Below are 10,000 nucleotides of genomic sequence, written 5' to 3' on the forward strand. Positions count from 1 at the left end.
AAGTTGGAAAAAATTTCTAAGTCCTAAAATTTCCAAGACCGGTTTTTGGTGGTGACCGGTCGGCGGGTGTGATGGTAAGCCCCGCCTGAGCTCTGGTGAAAGCCCGGCAAAATTTCGGAAATCAACTTTTTCGTACAGTTACTGCCCGGAACATCCACTACTTTCCTATATAGGGAAGAGGTTGTCGAGAAAGAAAAAAGTTGAAAAATTTTCTAAGTCCGAAAATTTCCAAGACCGGTTTTTGGTGGTGACCGGGCGGCAGTTGAGCGGGCGGCCCGGCCTGAGCTCAGGTGAAAGTCCGGCAAAAATTCGGAAATCGACTTTTTCGTACAGTTACTGCCCGGAACATCCACTACTTTCCTATATAGGGAAGAGGTTGTCGAAAAAAAGAAAGTTGAAAAATTTTCTAAGTCCGAAAAATTGAAAAATTTTTCTAAGTCCCGACGACGTGGTAGTGACGTGGTTGGCGGGACTTGGACGTATAAAGGCCGATGAAAAAAAATGGAAATGGAAATGAAAATTTCTCGATTTCCGACGACGGTGTTTGGCAACGACTCTCTCGCCCGGCCACTGGTCGGCGCGAGAGAGGAGTGAGCGAGACCCGTCGATTCGAAAAGAGAAGCCGTCACACCGTCGAGGCGTGGCGGCTCTCAAGTGGGTTGGTCGGGCGTGTCGTGATGACTCGCGACCGTAAAAAATTCCCACTCAAATTCTCCCATTTCCGACGACGGTGTTTGGCAACGACTCTCTCGCCCGGCCTCTGGTCGGCGCGAGAGAGGAGTGAGCGAGACCCGTCGATTCGAAAAAAAGCCGTCACACCGTCGAGGCGTGGCGGCTCTCAAATGGGTTGGTCGGGCGTGTCGTGATGACTTGCGACCGTAAAAAATTCCCACTCGTCGAAAATTTTCTAAGTCCCAACTTTGAAAACGACGGTTCCTGAAAGTCGGCTGGCGGTTGGATGGGGCAATGTCCCCGTCCAATCGCTAAAAATGAGCCGGAAAACGGAGACATTATGCGGCGGAACATTAGTGGTTTTCCTTAGTATAGAAGAGGTCTCGATTCCTAAACTCGGAAAAATTTTCAGAGTCCCAAAAATTTTCGAAGTGTCGAATAGTTTGGTTTCTCGAATTGAAAATTTTTTTCAAATTTGCGACATTACGACAAGCAGCGATTGTAAAGCCCGGTCCAAATTTTTCAAACGAGTCTTACTTCTTGTTAGTCCGCCTGGCCGATACCAAAGAATGGCCGACCGTCGACTATCGGGCGAATAGACGGGTGAAAGAAATAAAGTCGAAGCCGGTGGTTGGATAGATATCGAAGGGAAGGCGAAAGAGGCGAAAAGGAAAGCGCGAAATTTCTTTAGTAGCTTCGACGCAAAAACTTTGGTATCGACGGGGAGCTTTGGGAAATGAAACGAAGACGCAGAATGGGAAGTTGTCCGGTTCGGCGTTAGTTGTAGTTTCATTTCCACCGTAGCTGAGCTCCTTTCCGCCCGCCACTTCACATGATTTTAGTTTCGATTCCGTTCGATCGCGCTTGCACTGTCTTTGTTTTTTTTTCACTGCTTGGATCGCGGCTTTGCTCTAACCAGTTTAGCCCCATGCGATCAAAAAGTCTTAAAAAAAAAAAACCGTTGAACGGAGACGAACTCGATGAGCTGTCGGTGTGTGAAATATCATTCCTTCGGTAAAACCGTTTTCGAAATTTCCGATGGTCGGTATATGTAAAAATATATCCGAACCGCGATGTGGACGGGAATTCAAACGCCCGCTTCACCGATTGGTGCGACAGCTGAGAAGCTCGTCACTCGATCCAACGACTCTTGGTCGAAAAGTTCAGAAGAGGTGCGCGCGTCAAACATTTTTTTGGTTTCGGACGTTTCGTTTCTTCGGCACGTGTGGTTTGTCTGTGGCCGTCTGTGAGAGAAATCGGACGCTTGTTCTTTGTTATTTTACCGTAACAAGACAAGACGGGAAAGATTCTTTCTTCCAAACTTACGGCATCATAACCATCAGCGTTTACCGTCAGCGACGATACGGAAGAGAAAAGAAAATGGTGCGCGTCTTTTCACTTTTTGACACCGTATCAAAAAAAAATTACCGTTCAGGCGGAAATGTGTGTGTGTGTGTGTGAGCCGAGAGATAAAAAATAAAAAAGCCACCAAACAGAACGCTTTCAAATTATTTCGTGCGGCGTGCGCATATTTCACATTTTGCCGTTTGACGGAAGCTCGTTGTGTGGAACACAGAAGTGGAGATGGACGGAGTTGAAGGGGGGCGAAGACGGCCCGGTCGGACAAAGTCAAGAGATTGAAATATACGAGAGAATTGGGTGGAAGTGATGGCAAATCTATAAAATTCAAAAATCGGATGAGATGCGAGGACCGCAAAATGTGGCGTCGACTCTGACTCTCTTTTACTACGAACTTCCCTTCGACGGAAGATATCGAGAGCTGAGCTGAGCGCCCGCTGAGTATGGCCGGCGTAATTACAAACGAGTTACGGTTGGAGCTATATCGATTGTACGTATCCCGAACGTTCATCGAACAAGCCAGATCAACTCGGCGCCCGGTAAGATGTACGCTCAGTTATGGCCATGACACACGAAGGGAGAATTCAAACGGCTGTGAGTGTACGGCCCGCCCGGAGTTGTGTGTAGGCAGTGACCTCTCAAGAAAAAACGTAAAAAATTTTTTTTTGACAGTCACCGGTCTGCGACAAGTAATCAGTACGAAACTTGGGTGCAATGCAAAATAACATTTTGAGAATCCTTGCTTGACAACAACGAATCTAACACGATAAAAAAAACGATCCCCATCGGTGTACCGCTTGCTTTTCTCGCGCTTCGGCGCAGAATCGCTTATTCAGCTGCCCTTGGAATATGTTCGTTTCGTGCATACTGATCTCGGTCATTCTTCGGTGAACTCTTAAAGAATTGCGCACTTTTATAGGGGTAGTCTGGTTGCTTGTCTCGACTTGAAATGATTTGTTTTTTTCCGCCCATGACTTTCTATACGATGCCTCTATGCTGGCCTCTGACCGCGGTTGTTCCGAGTTTTCTCTTTCTCTTCGAAAGTCTTTGCGGAAAATTCTGCCTCGTGTGACCGTTGAGCGGTGAGGTGTGTGTGTGTGTGTGTGTCGTGCGGGGTGATGCGAGAGTGTGCCTCGGCGGTGGAAAAATAAAAATAAACTCTGAGCCCACAAAAATTTAAAAGATGTATGCTTGTCAGCTTAGTAAAGCAGGCTTGACTTAATGAGCATACAGCACGCCACATATGACCGTCGAAAACCGTAATACGGGAAAAAAAGTTGATGAATATATCAAGACCGGTCGAATGAATCCGATTCACTTTGGGCTCATAGACCGTTGAATGGTCTTTGACTTTGGAAATTGAAATGAAAAAAAATCCAACAAACGGATCGGATCGGTGTTTCTCTTCACTGGGACTCGCTGTGACACGCCAGGCGTTGCGATCAAAAATTTTAGTTTCCGAAGAAAAAGAAAAAAAACGAAAAACGTGTTGATTTGGTGTGTGTTTGGTGATGCGTGGGCGAAATAAAAACCCGCAACTCGCCGGATGCATATCAAACAAACATACACGAAATACCTGGTTGATCCTGCCAGTAGCATATGCTTGTCTCAAAGATTAAGCCATGCATGTCTAAGTACAAGCCGCTAGACGGCGAAACCGCGAATGGCTCAATAAATCAGTTATGGTTCCTTAGATCCACTCCATCCTACTTGGATAACTGTGGTAATTCTAGAGCTAATACATGCACTCGAGCCTCGACTGCGGGCTTTCGGGCTCGCAGAAGAGGTGCTTTTATTAGATCAAAACCAGTCGGGGCCGGGCTTTCGGGCTCGCGCACCGTACCAATTTTGGTGACTCTGGATAACTTCACGCCGATCGCACGGCCTTCGCGCCGGCGACGTATCTTTCAAATGTCTGCCTTATCAACTGTCGATGGTAGGTTACGCGCCTACCATGGTTGCAACGGGTAACGGGGAATCGGGGTTCGATTCCGGAGAGGGAGCCTGAGAAACGGCTACCACATCCAAGGAAGGCAGCAGGCGCGCAAATTACCCACTCCCGGCACGGGGAGGTAGTGACGAAAAATAACGATACGGGACTCTTCCGAGGCCCCGTGATTGGAATGAGTACACTTTAAATCCTTTAACGAGGAACCATTGGAGGGCAAGTCTGGTGCCAGCAGCCGCGGTAACTCCAGCTCCAATAGCGTATATTAAAGTTGTTGCGGTTAAAAAGCTCGTAGTCGGATGTCTGTCTTCGGCCGGGCGGCGCCGCTCTGAATCAAGGGTGTTGCGTTTCACGCTCTGGGAGCCCGGGTGTCAAAGCCCGACTCTCTTCACGGTCGGACAACATCGCCGGAGTGGTGGTCGGTGCGTCGTTGTTGTATCTGCGGCCAGAGTTGGAAAGTTCTTTCGGGTTCTTTTTTAAATTTGGTCGTAGTTGACTCGATTCGCTCCACCCAGTCAATCGTTCGGGGTGCCCTTCACCGGGTGTCTCGGGCGGCCGGCAACGTTTACTTTGAACAAATTAGAGTGCTCAAAGCAGGTGTATCCCAACGCCTGAATATCGCAGCATGGAATGATGGAATAGGACCTCGGTCCCGATTTTGCTGGTCTTTTACTTTTGGACCCGAGGTAATGGTCAATAGAGACGGACGGGGGCATTCGTACTGCGGCGACAGAGGTGAAATTCTTGGACCGCCGCAAGACGAACAACAGCGAAGGCATTTGCCAAGAATGTTTTCCTTGATCAAGAACGAAAGTTAGAGGTTCGAAGGCGATCAGATACCGCCCTAGTTCTAACCATAAACGATGCCAACCAGCAATCCGTCGGAGTTACTCCAATGACTCGACGGGCAGCTTCCGGGAAACCAAAGTCTTTGGGTTCCGGGGGAAGTATGGTTGCAAAGCTGAAACTTAAAGGAATTGACGGAAGGGCACCACCAGGAGTGGAGCTGCGGCTTAATTTGACTCAACACGGGAAACCTCACCAGGCCCGGACACTGGAAGGATTGACAGATTGAGAGCTCTTTCTTGATTCGGTGGGTGGTGGTGCATGGCCGTTCTTAGTTGGTGGAGCGATTTGTCTGGTTAATTCCGATAACGAACGAGACTCTAGCCTGCTAAATAGGTGACGGGTTTTATCAATTGAAACCGAAGGGAGTACGGAGGCGTCGGGATCAGGTGGCGGCGATTCGGGTCTCGGTGGGACTGGTTCCTTTAGTGAGGCAATCTCTCGGCTTGGTTTCGTTGTGCTTTGTTCGTCGGGTGTACGGCCTTCACGGGTTGGTTGCCTGGCGGATGAGGTATGGCGGGGCTTTGTCGGGAATGTCTCGCGGGGGCTGGCTCTCTATTGTTATTCGGTCGTCGTCATCCCCGGCGATACCTTCTGCTCTCGCGTCCGTCACGCAGTCTTCTTAGAGGGACAAGCGGCGTCCAGCCGCGTGACAGTGAGCAATAACAGGTCTGTGATGCCCTTAGATGTCCTGGGCCGCACGCGCGCTACACTGAAGGAATCAGCGTGTTTCACTCTCCCTGTCCGAAAGGACCGGGTAACCGCTGAACCTCCTTCGTGGTTGGGATTGGGGACTGCAATGATCCCCATGAACCAGGAATCCCTAGTAGGCGCGGGTCACTAGCCCGCGTCGATTACGTCCCTGCCCTTTGTACACACCGCCCGTCGCTACTACCGATTGAATGATTTAGTGAGGCCTTCGGACGGGCTTGTCGGGGTGCCGTCGAGTGGGGAGCAATCTCTGCCCGTGCGGTGCCTACCAACGGCGAGACTGAAAGATGGTCGAACTTGATCCTTTAGAGGAAGTAAAAGTCGTAACAAGGTTTCCGTAGGTGAACCTGCGGAAGGATCATAAACGAACAAGACAAATGTTTTGCGCATATGGCTTTGGTTGAGCACGAAACAACTAAAAGTTGCAAAACAAAAAAACCCCATCAAAAGTCTTTCGGCGTAAGACATCGTATGAACTATGTGTGGGTTGACGGAAGAAAATCATTTATTTTGAACGGGTATCAGGCGCTCTGATGCGCGGTGGTTTAAAGCGGATTCGCCTTTTCAAATTGATTTTTCTTTCCTCTCGGCTCAAAAAAAAACACAAAGTCTTTCGATTTGGTCTATGGCCGTGAGCAAATTCTTCCTGCTTCGATGGTGAATGTCTCTATAGATTCATTCGACCTTTAGCGGCGCTCACAGTGTTGACGTTAGTAGAGTGAAGAATACGATAGCCCGCCTGGGCCGCGAGTACCGAAGGAACAATAAAGGAGATTTTATAAAGTCTTAGTCCCTAAATCAAACACTTTGAAAAATAAAAACTCGGTGGATGGAGAGTCGGAAAAAAAAAAAAAAAACATCAAGATTTTGAACGGGTATCAGGCGCTCTGATGCGCGGTGGTTTAAAGCGGATACGCCCAATCGAAATTGTTTTTTTTTTGTTTCTCTCTTCGTCTTCGGGATTTTTTGATTCTCGGTGGGGGACGAAAGTGTGAGACTTTACTCTGGACGTTCTTTTCGGGCGTAGATACTCGTGGTTGCGTGCGTGTGCGTCGTATAGACTAACACTCCAAAGCCCGACACTATGCCGTTGAAAACCGAATGTTTTTTAAGCTTGCCCTTCGCCCTCTCGATGAAGTAGGAAGAATTCAAAATCACAATAACACACTAAACCCAAATTCTAGTACGAGTGTTTATCGGAACATTTTCTTTCTGGCTTTCTTTCTCCGCCCTCGCATTCATTTGCTTGGGCGGGTTGGAGAAAAAGAGAGAAGAAAACGAATATGTCGTTTTATATACGACCCTGAACGGTGGATCACTAGGCTCGTGGATCGATGAAGAGCGCAGCAAAGTGCGCTAATCCATGCGAACTGCAGAACACATGGAGCATCGAAATCTTGAACGTAAATGGCGGCCCAGCTTCTCGCTCGGGCCACATCTGACTGAGGGTCGGTCGAATGATGAACGAACAGAGATTTTTTCAGTCTTGGTTTTGCATGTTGGGTCGCGGCGAGATTTATTTTTCACCCGGCCTGACCGCATAAAAGCTCCCGAATCTCTAACGTCTGGGTGCCGCGCGACTTAAGTGTCCGCGATGCCTCAAATACAAAAAAGGGGGAAAAATAAAAGAAGGTTCGCCCTGTTTTGTTTTTTTCCTCTCTATTCAAAAGAAACCTTTTTCGATGGCAAAACAGATGGGAAATTTTTGAGCCAACTCAAAAAAAAATTTTAGAAATAAACACATCTTCTCGAACAAGGTGTCGGCTGCGTGTGCGCGATATACCGCTTCAACGCGAGTTTAGTTGTGTGTGTGCGCCGGGCGTGTCGAAGTGTCGACCACCGCGAATTATCACTCACTCTAACCGCTCGTTATGCAAGCTTGGTTCGCGCACGACGCGTTGTTTCAATACAAAAAGCCGCAGGACGCCCTGTCACTTTTCGTAAATTAATTTTTGCGAATAACGAGAGACTCGCTTTATTTCGAAAAAAAAAAATTTGAACCGGCAATTATTCAATCTTTCCCGGCTTTAAAACGCCAAAGTCTGCCGAGCTAGATAAAGTGTTGTCTCCTTTTGAAAACAAACAATTCATTCTGACCTCAGTTTAGATGAGACTACCCGCTGAACTTAAGCATATCAGTAAGCGGAGGAAAAGAAACTAACAAGGATTCCCTTAGTAGCGGCGAGCGAACAGGGATGAGCCCAGCACCGAACCTCGCGCCCGGTTGAGCGGGTGCCGAGGAATGTGGTGTTCGGGAGGATCGTGCGCGTCTGTCCGGTATCTATCGTCCAAGTCTCCATGAACGGGGCGAGCAACCCACAGAGGGTGTCAGGCCCGTAGATAAGACGAGCCGAGACCGTGCATCGGATCCCTTCCCAAGAGTCGGGTTGCTTGAGCGTGCAGCCCTAAGCGGGAGGTAAACTCCTTCTAAGGCTAAATATCGCCACGAGACCGATAGCGAACAAGTACCGCGAGGGAAAGTTGAAAAGAACTTTGAAGAGAGAGTTCAAGAGTGCGTGAAACCGTTCAGGGGGTTTAAACGGGTGGGCCCTCGAAGGTCGAACAAGTCCCCGCTCCCGGCACTTGGTTGTATGCCCTTAACGCTGCATGGAGACTGCCTGAATTGGCGGCTCTCTTGCATAAGTCGTTCTGCGATCGCAATAGCCACGCCAAGGTCCGCAAGTGGGGGGCCTAGTAGGACTCCGCGACCGACTGGGTGTCTGTTACACGGGGCGTCCGTTAGCGAGTTTCGTGGTTACCTTCGCGGGTGCCGCGATGACGAGCGCGGCGTTTCCCAACAGTACTGCCCGGTCGTGACCTGTCTCCTCCCGGGAGGTGTCGTAGCTTTTTTTTGTAAAAGAGAAAAAGTTGCGGTGCTCAACCTGTGGAGGCCCAGAGCGGAGAGTAGAAGTCGGGTCCCACCCGACCCGTCTTGAAACACGGACCAAGGAGTCTAACATGTGCGCAAGTCGTCGAGAAATTATCAAACTAAACTCGCGAGGCGCAATGAAAGTGAAGCGGCCCCGATGAGGGTGCATCCGCGAGGGGTGATCCCGTCTCGAACAGAGCGGGCGCAACCCCAGGGCGTCCGAATGCTCGCGAGATCTTTCCCCCTTAAAAGGGTTTGGTCGAGTCGGCCGGACGAACCCAGAGCGCACACGTTGGGACCCGAAAGATGGTGACCTATGCCTGGCCAGGACGAAGCCAGGGGAAACCCTGGTGGAGGTCCGCAGCGATTCTGACGTGCAAATCGATCGTCGGAGTTGGGTATAGGGGCGAAAGACTAATCGAACCATCTAGTAGCTGGTTCCCCCCGAAGTTTCCCTCTGGATAGCTGGTGCTCGCAAAGAGAACAAACGGAGTTTCATCCGGTAAAGCGAATGATTAGAGGCCTTGGGGTCGAAACGACCTCAACCTATTCTCAAACTTTCAATGGGTGAGAAGCCCGGCCTTTTTCCTTGATTGAGGCCGCGGCAATTGATTTGAATCTGAGCGCCCAGTGGGCCATTTTTGGTAAGCAGAACTGGCGCTGTGGGATGAACCAAACGCCCGGTTAAGGCGCCTAAACGACGCACATTTCGGATCCCACGAAAAGGAGTTGGTTGCTAAAGACAGCAGGACGGTGGCCATGGAGGTCGGAATCCGCTCAGGAGTGTGTAACAACTCACCTGCCGAAGCAACTAGCCCTTAAAATGGGAGGCGCTATAGCGTCGTGCCTATACCGGGCCGTCGGTCGGCAGAGCGAATAACGTCCGTGTCAGCTCGAAGAGAGCGACGGCGCTGAGGCCCCGACGAGTAGGGGGGTCGCGACGGTGAGCGTAGAAGGGTTGTGGGCGTGAGCCTGCCCGGAGCCGCCGTCGGTGCAGATCTTGGTGGTAGTAGCAAATACTCCAGAGGGATCCTGGAGGACTGACGCGGAGAAGGGTTTCATGTGAACAGTGGTTGGACATGAGTCAGTCGATCCTAAGCCGCAGGCGAAAGCCGACCTAGTGACGGGCGTGATGTGTTGCATCTATCGTATGAGTAGCGGGCGTGGTTGTGGTTGAGTCGTGTGTCGGTGATTCTTCTGTGGTGTGCGCGAAGAGAAAAAATCTAAAGTTGCGGGGTCAAAGAAAACACATGAATAAGAAAGCTTGTGAGAATGATAGAAGGTTAAAGAAGTGTCTTTTTCCTTTTTTTGATTTCTCTTAGCCGGTATTTGATTGTTTTTCTCCCGTCTCTTTTATTTTCCTAGTACCGTTCATCGCGTTATGGCATCGCATGCTTCTTTCGCAGCGCCTTCGAAAATATGAAACCATGTATCGTATAACGTGAGACGCCACCCAGGTTAAGGCGAAAGGGAATCCGGTCCTGATTCCGGAACCAGGCTGCGGCTACGTCCGCGATAAAACGACTTTAACCCTCGTAATGTCACGGTCGCGGTAACGCGACACAAACCGGAGAAGCTGCCGAGAACCCCGGGAA

At 49.7% G+C, this 10,000-nt stretch overlaps 3 non-coding genes across 3 annotated transcripts in view; all 3 read left to right on the forward strand.

The window, feature by feature from the left end:
* The first annotated feature begins 3,604 nt into the window (after positions 1-3,604).
* On the forward strand, positions 3,605-5,900 carry LOC124319937. The gene has a single exon (XR_006913631.1). It is a non-coding gene; the product is annotated as a small subunit ribosomal RNA (ribosomal RNA).
* Positions 5,901-6,835: 935 nt separating this feature from the next.
* LOC124319934 lies at positions 6,836-6,988 on the forward strand. The gene has a single exon (XR_006913627.1). It is a non-coding gene; the product is annotated as a 5.8S ribosomal RNA (ribosomal RNA).
* Positions 6,989-7,629: 641 nt separating this feature from the next.
* Positions 7,630-10,000, forward strand: part of LOC124319938 — a 4,576-nt gene continuing 2,205 nt past the window's right edge. Inside the window, exon 1 of the ribosomal RNA XR_006913632.1 lies at positions 7,630-10,000. This exon is cut by the window's right edge and continues 2,205 nt beyond it. This is a non-coding gene — a ribosomal RNA (large subunit ribosomal RNA).

The sequence above is a fragment of the Daphnia pulicaria genome, unplaced genomic scaffold (genome assembly GCF_021234035.1).
Source record: "Daphnia pulicaria isolate SC F1-1A unplaced genomic scaffold, SC_F0-13Bv2 h1tg000221l, whole genome shotgun sequence".
NCBI classification, from domain to species: domain Eukaryota; kingdom Metazoa; phylum Arthropoda; class Branchiopoda; order Diplostraca; family Daphniidae; genus Daphnia; species Daphnia pulicaria.